General features: G+C 40.3%; 1 long non-coding RNA gene across 1 annotated transcript; it reads right to left on the reverse strand.

Moving 5' to 3' along the window:
* Positions 1-2,703: 2,703 nt before the first annotated feature.
* Positions 2,704-8,581, reverse strand: LOC114912323 (uncharacterized). The gene is made up of 6 exons (XR_003798199.1): positions 8,530-8,581; positions 7,016-7,173; positions 5,165-5,297; positions 4,650-5,074; positions 3,365-3,455; positions 2,704-2,930 (listed from the first exon to the last, which is right to left on the reverse strand). It is a non-coding gene; the product is annotated as an uncharacterized LOC114912323 (long non-coding RNA).
* Between the last annotated feature and the right edge of the window lie 23 nt (positions 8,582-8,604).

The raw sequence follows: 8,604 nt of genomic DNA on the forward strand, positions 1-8,604 counted from the left end.
CTCTGATTATGGCCTACAAGACCGTCAATTGATGTGCTCTCAAATATTGCAGGACTATGCTCCAGCAAAACCACTATGCTCTTCCATCTCAGCCCACTTGACTTGGTGGTCCCACGCACGACATCCAAAATCAAAAGCTTAAAGGTTCTGGCTCTGATGCGATGAAATGAATGAGGTCTCTCTTATTTACGTTGCATAACTCCATTTAGCTGACACTTTTCTCCAAGCGACTTACAGCGTAGCGCTGTGTTAAAATTATTCATCAATTTAAGCAGCTGGGTAATTGTACTGGAGCAATTTCAGGATAAGTACCTTGCTTAGGGGTACTTCAGCCAGAGGTGAGACTCAACCCTGAAACCTTCGGGTGCGAAGGCAGCAGCTCTAACCACTACGCTAGCAGCTGTGCTTCCACACAGAGCTCCCTGTTGTAATATGTGCTGGTTTAAATGATGGCCTCAGACAAACTGATTGTACTTGGAGAATGAATCACATGTGTGCATCTCTCTGTCCCTGTCTGTTGGCGAAATGCACTTTTCTTTTCTCTGAGTTGTCTGCCACTTTGGAGAAAAGCATCTAAGAATGAATTTAAGCTGCTGTACAGAAAGCCAGTGCCTGCAGTGACAGAGAGAAGTGAAAATTGTTTGAATCCTACTTGAACATGACCAATAAATACGCAAAGCAGTTAGAGACAAAGCCTGGGGTGACAAGACACAAGTCCTTCTCCCAGATTACACTAAAATGTTTTTAAAAATCAATGCTAGTAGTACAGGAGCTTATGTGGGATTCATACAGGCTGTTTTTTATATTAAAACTATTTATGTATTTCTGATGTAGAAGTGTTTGAAACCTTGTTTGAACTTTGAAGGCTTGTTCCTGCGGACTGTCGTTGACGTGGTGTTCGCAAAACACCACCAAGTACCTCAACACACGTTTTTTGCTTGTCGTATTTTTCACTGTTTGTTCACGAAGGCACACAAAACAACTACATTTCAGGTGCTGATAATTGTATTGTTTGTAGGTAGAATTAAAGCACTATTTAGTTTAACATTTTGTTGTTCTTTCTACGTGACGTGTGAAGTGAACTTTACCTCTTCAGCAGCGCACTCCTCACGTCACGAGACACTGCCACGCGCCGCGTGACCGCCGCCCGCGAGCCGCCATTTTCCCGCGCTCGTTGGGCTCCTTCAGAGGTTTGCGGTATAAAGGGTTCGATGGCGAAGTGACAGGAGCGCGTTATATTTCATACGGAAAAGAGGGATATACCGTCCTGTCACGTGCCTCACACGTTACATGTTATTAAGCGAAGTGGGATGTGAGCCATCTATCAACCATCTATGTTCATTTGCAGCGATTCATTTATCAGGTGCTTTTCTTCAAACTCAAAGCGACGCACATCTCAGAAAACGTGTTCATTACATTAGCAGAAAGAGAGATTATAAAGTGTTTCTAAGGTGCAGTTAGTCTGTTTCTTTCCACCATATGAACCAATGTACATCACACGGGTAGCTGTATAAGTTTATCCTTATCGACGATTCCTGATCGCCTCCCTAATATTTTTTAAAAAAACATTTACATTACATTACAGGAGTAGTCCCATAAAGGTTTATCCATTGTTCAATAGTTATGATCTGAAAGTTATAGCTCATGAACATTTACGCATTACACGAACTTAAGATATAAACAGAAGTGAGCCTGGAAAAGCCAAAGGTGAGTTTTCAGGCCCTTTTTAAATGTGGACGGAGATTCAGCAGTTCCGAGTGAGAGGGGAAGGTCATTCCACCACATCAGAGCCAGAACCAAAGACCTTTGTGCTTTTGCTTTTGAACCTTTTGTATATGGGATCACCAAGCAGGCAGATGTGGAGTTGCGTAGCAGTCCGGTTGGGGTGTGGCGGATTATCAGGTCTTGTAGATACCTGGGTACAGTTCCATTGATGCATTCGTAGACCGTAACCAGAGTGTTGAACTTGAACCGGACAGCTAGAGAAAGCCAACGCAGAAAGACGAGGAGGGGAGATACATGGGAACGCTTCACATCTCACCATTTTCTACACCTTTTTCGACACACGCTTGGAGTTGTTTCTCTGTCTTCTAGTAAATGAATCAGAACAAGTGGCCAGTTTGCTTTATGTTTATTGAATATTAAAGTAGGTTAATAACATTCACATGTTTATGGAAAACAACTTTTTTTTTTTTTTTTTAAAAATGATCAAATAAACAGTTATAAAAAAACAACCCGAATTCATAGGACACCTTCATGCTTAAATGATCTCCCTCATACAGATTTAAAAAGTACCTCTTACACTGAGCACAGAAAACATTAAAATAATCTGCCATCACTTCTACATTATAATCCACCATCTTTACCTCTGTTGAAGAAACATTGAATTTTACATCATACGAATACCTGAGAGAAATATTAGGTAGAACATGTAAAGTGAAGGAGCAGTCAAAGGAATTAATAAAATGATAAGCAAATATGCAGGATGTTAAGTATCAATATTGAAGTTAATAAATGGTAAGATTAAAATTTATCATACTGTTTCCATATACCATGTTTGTAATGTTAGACAGGTTCTACTGTAAACAGACAGAGAACCAGAAGTCTGTTCTGGAAAATTCAGGAGTTCTCTGAGAAAAACTGACAATGTTCCATTTTTGAGACTGGAAGAAGCCAATAAGGAATAAAAAAAACTACTTATTGAAAAGTGTGTTCAATTTTTTTTTACACATTAAACACCAAATAAACCATCAAATAATTATGTTTGCAGTCTTCCATTACTTTTCAAGTGCGCTTTTTCTTGTAGCTGTACTCCTGATGTAAATGTTTGACAAGAATGGTTCTTCTGTCCAGGAGGTCCTTTCACATAAAAATCCTAAGGTCTAATACTTCACACCAACTTTTCATATTCTGTAATTCTTCATCAACATCTGAAAAGACAAAGAATCCTGTTGCAAATGATGGGCTATACTCACATCACTTCAAACTGAGGTTCTTAACTTTTTCTATTTCACAGACCTCTTTAAGAATGTGATGAAAGCTAAGGAGCACTCTTTGCTGTCATGTCATATTTCATAATAAAGGAGAGGAAAATACTGAACTCAATTTATTGCACTGAAATTGTATTACCAGCACTTTTTTCATGTATAGTAAATGATGAATTGCCATACATTCAGACAAACAGAAAACAAATAAATAAATGATGAAAATGTAACAGTTATCACATAAACTTTTCATTTCCCGAGAGAATTTCTATATCCCAGAATGAGGACTTGCTGTCTGAGGACAGGACACATGAGCACATGATCACATGTTTAGCAAAGCCCAAGAGGGCCAAAATAAAGGCCATTCTGTAGATTTTTACCAGGTAGGTTGATGAAGTCGTCTGGGATCTGCCCGAGAGCCACCCTCATGTGTGCCGTCATCTGTGTCTCAAGTTCTTTCACAGTCCACATCTAATGGGGTCAGAAAATAATTATATATGAATGTACTGAATTAGGGGTGTGGTGGCGCAGTGGGTTGGACCACAGTCTTGTTCTCCGGTGGGTCTGGGGTTCAAGTCCCGCTTGGGGTGCCTTGCGACGGACTGGCATCCCGTCCTGGGTGTGTCCCCTCCTCCTTTGGCCTTATGCCCTGTGTTACCGGGTTGGCTCTGGTTCCCCGCGACCCCGTATGGGACAAGCGGTTCTGAAAACGTGTGTGTGTATTGAATTACTACATTACAAAACAATAATGATGGCCCCACGCACAAAAGGTAAAGTGTGGAGGTTCTCGGTTCTGGCTCCGTTGTAGTGGAACAACTTTCCCCTCTCACTCAGAACTGCGGAAACTTTGTCTACATTCAAGAAGGGTCTGAAAACTCACCTTTTCCGGACCCATTTCGCCCAAGACCTCTCCAGCTCATGTATGGTGTAAATTTTCATGCACTGTAACTTTATGATCACCTCCAGATAAGCCTTTATTCAGCCGCTACTCCGGCATTGTATGCGATTGTTCGTGTATCATATATTATAACAAAAAAAAATTGGTAGGTGGTTATCAGGATTCATCCATCCTGCGCTTTATGCACCTACTCGAGCGATGAACACCGGTGCATCGGTGCATCAAGTGGAAAGTAACAAACTAGGTTTACTTAAGAATCACGTCTGCAGCTGTGTCTCTTTCTCTTAATGTAATGCAGAAATTGTATTTTTGCTGAGATGTACCTTGCTTTGGACAAAAGCATCTGCTAAATGAATAAATGTAATGAAAAACAATATATGAATATTCCTTTTGGAATAGCCCAACTGAACATCATATATTTTGAGTTTAGTTGGAACAAAAATCAACACAGCACTCCAGATCCAAGGTGGAGAACCGTTGCTGCATAACCTTTCTCAGTTGCTGTAAGGAAAGTGTTCTGGTTGTATTCACACCTAAACAATTTGCTTAGCTCCATTTTTTTACAATGAATCATAAATGTCTCTTAGACTAAATGAAAAGTTTGCTGCAAATTCAAAAACTATGTGTATTGACAATTTTACTTTCAGAAAAAAATGTTTGTTGTATCTGTTTTTCTTGCTTTATGCCTGTGCTAAAGCTCTCTGTCTCACTGCGTGAGAAGAGCGCGCTATAAAAATAAAAATAAATAAATAAAATAAAAAACTAACCTTGAGGTCTTCAAACTGTCTCAGCATCTCTTTCATAGCTTGCTGAAAAATGGTATTTTTGGAAGACAGAATTTTTTCCTTCAGTGTGTCCTGAATATTTGCCAGAGTGTATGTCCCATTCCCAGAAAAATCTGGAAAATATTATTTATAGCAACAATGACACACAATTAAAAACACGTTTTCTGGGAGCTATAGGTATGAATCCAGCTTTGTCTATCTGTTACATGGGTTATCTGCAGGTTGTCCAGTTTCCTCCCACAGTCCAAAATGTACAAAAAGGGAGGAACATGTACAAAAGGAGCACAGAGGAGCTCACCTCTATAAGCTGTCATCATAGTTGCTTCGACAGATTTGCTGAGGGAATCATGGATGGACTTCTTTCTTTGAACGATCTCCTTTTCCATACTGCTAAGCAATTTTCTTTGCTGCATCATTTTTAAGGGAGAAAAAAATTGCATGTTAATGAAATAAAAGAGTTAATATAATGGCCGTTTAAAAGTGCTTCTTTCTCTCACCTTTGTCTTAATGTACACCTTACGCAGGTATTTTTCTGGCTCCTTTTTACATGCATCCAGATCCCAAGGTGCGATAAATGATTCCTGGAAACTTCCAAGCTTCCCATAGATTGATTGTCTTGAACTTCCGGGGCTAAAATAATTTGATGTTCAAGAATAATATTAAACCATTTCCTGTTTTTGCAAAAATGATCATGAGAGTTCTGTACTTGACATGAAGTCCCTTAATTCTTAGGCATTGCTAGATGCAAGTTAGTGGACATCTACCTTGTGCACCATTCTAGCCAGGCCAACGTTACTGCAACTCCACATTCTGCCGTATTTCCCAACACCAGTACAAGGTGAACTACAGTCTCCAATCTATAAAACCTGTAGTCCTCAGTCACACTCAATATCAATAACTGCTTCTCCATGTTGGGGTTCGAGCAGTCTGAAGTTTCCTCCAGGCACACAGGGTGCAAGGCAAGGCAGGATACACCCTGGATGGTGTGCTAGCCCATCAGAGGTTAGCCCTCAGGTGGATTCAAACCTACAACTGCAATTACTTCCATTGTATATTGCTTTGGAGAAAGGTAGTGAACAAATGTGAATCTGAGTACTTTTGAGAGAGTTTGCTGATTGAATGCAAATTAATCTGCACACTTTTCATACATTTATTGTCTTTACTGTTTTGTTTTGCAGGAGGGGGTGCGGTGGTGCAGTGGGTTGGACCACAGTCCTGCTCTCCGGTGGGTCTGGGGTTCAAGTCCCGCTTGGGGTGCCTTGTCCCATACGGGGTCACGGGGAACCAGAGCCTACCCGGTAACACAGGGCGTAAGGCTGGAGGGGGAGGGGACACACCCAGGACGGGACGCCAGTCCGTCGCAAGGCACCCCAAGCGGGACTCGAACCCCAGACCCACTAGAGAGCAGGACCTGGTCCAACCCACTGCGCCACCGCACCCCCCTACTCCGGAGAAATCAATTAAAGAAAATGGCCTCGTTGTGTTATTACAGCTAATGTTGACTATTGCAGCAACTGTCCATTTTAACAGTATTTTCTAATATTTTATGGTAAATGTATCACTTTTGGGGCTCAGGAACACATAAAATCTTTTATCTTTGAAATTAATAATTTCTTCTTTGAGTTATGACTTCTTTGAGGTATTGAAAAGGGTTTTTCAGGGACTCTACCTTTGACTGCAAAAGTAAAGTATCAATGGCAAAAGTTACTGTGAAAAGTATAATCTCCACAATGATGTTTATTTTTACTTAATGATGCAAATGTAACATTACTGACCACCTTCAATCATTAGTATTGGAATATAACAAACAGCTAAGAAACATTTAGCTAGCTGCACTGAACTAGTTGTAGACACTGGGTCCCGAACTCAACTGGGATGGAATTTAAACTCGATTTGTTTAGTTTTCTTAATTCCGTATATTGTCATGGTTGTCCAGACCTTTTTCCACTTTTTATTACCCAAATTGGTGTACTAAAAGGAATCTAATAAACAGATGTTTGTTTTAAAATAATTTTCATTTATCTGATGCTGTTCCTGAAAGCAACTTGCAACGTTAAGCTACTGATAGTTATACAGCTGGATAATTTTTCACTGGAGCAACTTGAAGTGAACACCTTGCTCTAGGGTACAACTGGAGGTGAGACTCAAGCTGCAACCTTTGGGTCTGAAGGCAGCCACTCCAACCACTACACTACAAGTTGGACCACTGCACTGTCTGCAACTCATTTGTTTGTGTAAAACACATATATGAGAAAGCAAAACACAGATTAAGGAATAAACCCCTTGCACATGTATACATAAAAAGCAATACTTCCTAATAGCAGGATTATGACGTATGAAAAAGTCACCTGAAGGTTTGCAGAAATACGTCATTCATATTTGCATACATGGGCTCTGCGAGTGTATAGTTCAGGTCAACAACATCTCCATTACCACACCTGAAATACCCATTGTTTTTACACAAGGCCTTGAGTGTCTTGTGGAAGCCCCTGTAACATTTCTTTTTCTGTGTGAATAGGAAATGAAAACAACAAACATAATGCAAATACAACAAACTTGCTGATTTAAGACAGTGTTTATCCATTGTTATTTTGCTTTTAATAAACCACATTGCTCAGTACTGTTATCACACACACACACATTTTCAGAACCGCTTGTCCCATACGGGGTCACGGGGAACCAGAGCCTACCCAGCAACACAGGGCGTAAGGCCGGAGGGGGAGAGGACACACCCAGGACGGGACGCCAGTCCGCCACAGGGTACCCCAAGCGGGACTCAAACCCCAAACCCACCGGACAGCAGGACTGTGGCCCAACCCACTGTGCCACTGCACCCCTACTGTTATTACAATTGAGTTAAACAAAATAATTAAAAATCAAAGAGTTACTGAAAAACTGAAGCATATGAACCATCCCTGCTGCTCCTTGCAGTCTGTGTGAACTGGAAATATATATATAAGTAAAAAGAATCATACACACCAGTGTTGCCATCGTATGTATGACAGTCTTTTGTAAAATTGCATCATTGTTAGAAAAATCTAAACACCTCACACACCAGCAAGACTAAATAAGTGCTGTTTCACTGATGTATAAATTATTTTATCTTACATACAATATACCAAGTACATATTGTTTCATTCATATAACCACTATGCCAAAACAACAGAAATAAAAATTAAATTTTTCGACTAAAAAAAAAAAATGGTAGTAGCCTTTGATTCATTCAGCTGGCACTTGTTACCACAGGAGCTTACAATGTTCTGCTACTTACAATTATCTACCTGCTGACAGAGCTGAGTAATTTCACTGGTGAAATTGAGGGTAAGTACCTTGCTCAAAAGTACTACAGCTGGAGGTGAGATTTGAACAGGCAGCCTGTGGATCTGAAGGGAACAGCTCTAACACCCCACTAGCAGCTCCCGCTGAGGACTAGGTTCACGCACACCAGTACGGGCCTGTTTCACTCCAGCTGTGATTAAGTGATCACAAAATTTACTGCAGATGTCCTCATTTTTTATTTTTGCAGCAGCTGGTAGTGTAGTGGTTAGAGCTACTGCCCTCGGACCCAAAGGTTTAAACCTCCAGCTTTAATACCCCTGCATAAGATATGTACCCTGAAATTGCTCCAGTAAAATTACCGGGCTGCATAAATGGGTAAATAACTGTACGCAGATTAATGTTGTAAGTTGCTTTGAAGAAAAGCATCAGGTAAATGTAAATTTGTTATTGTTCAATTGTTTCAGCACACCATAAATTCATAACCACATCATACAATGGCTTTTAGCCTTTACTATACACCAAATGTAAAAGTCAAGTTCATGAGTGCTGGAAATTATCATTTTGGGTTTTCTCAGTTACTCACTGGCTCCAGAAACTTTCTGCCATTGGTCAAACAATGCTTCTCAGCCTCTTTCACTCCCTTTACCAAGTTATTCCT

Source organism: Scleropages formosus, chromosome 15 (genome assembly GCF_900964775.1).
Source record: "Scleropages formosus chromosome 15, fSclFor1.1, whole genome shotgun sequence".
In the NCBI taxonomy this organism is placed as follows: domain Eukaryota; kingdom Metazoa; phylum Chordata; class Actinopteri; order Osteoglossiformes; family Osteoglossidae; genus Scleropages; species Scleropages formosus.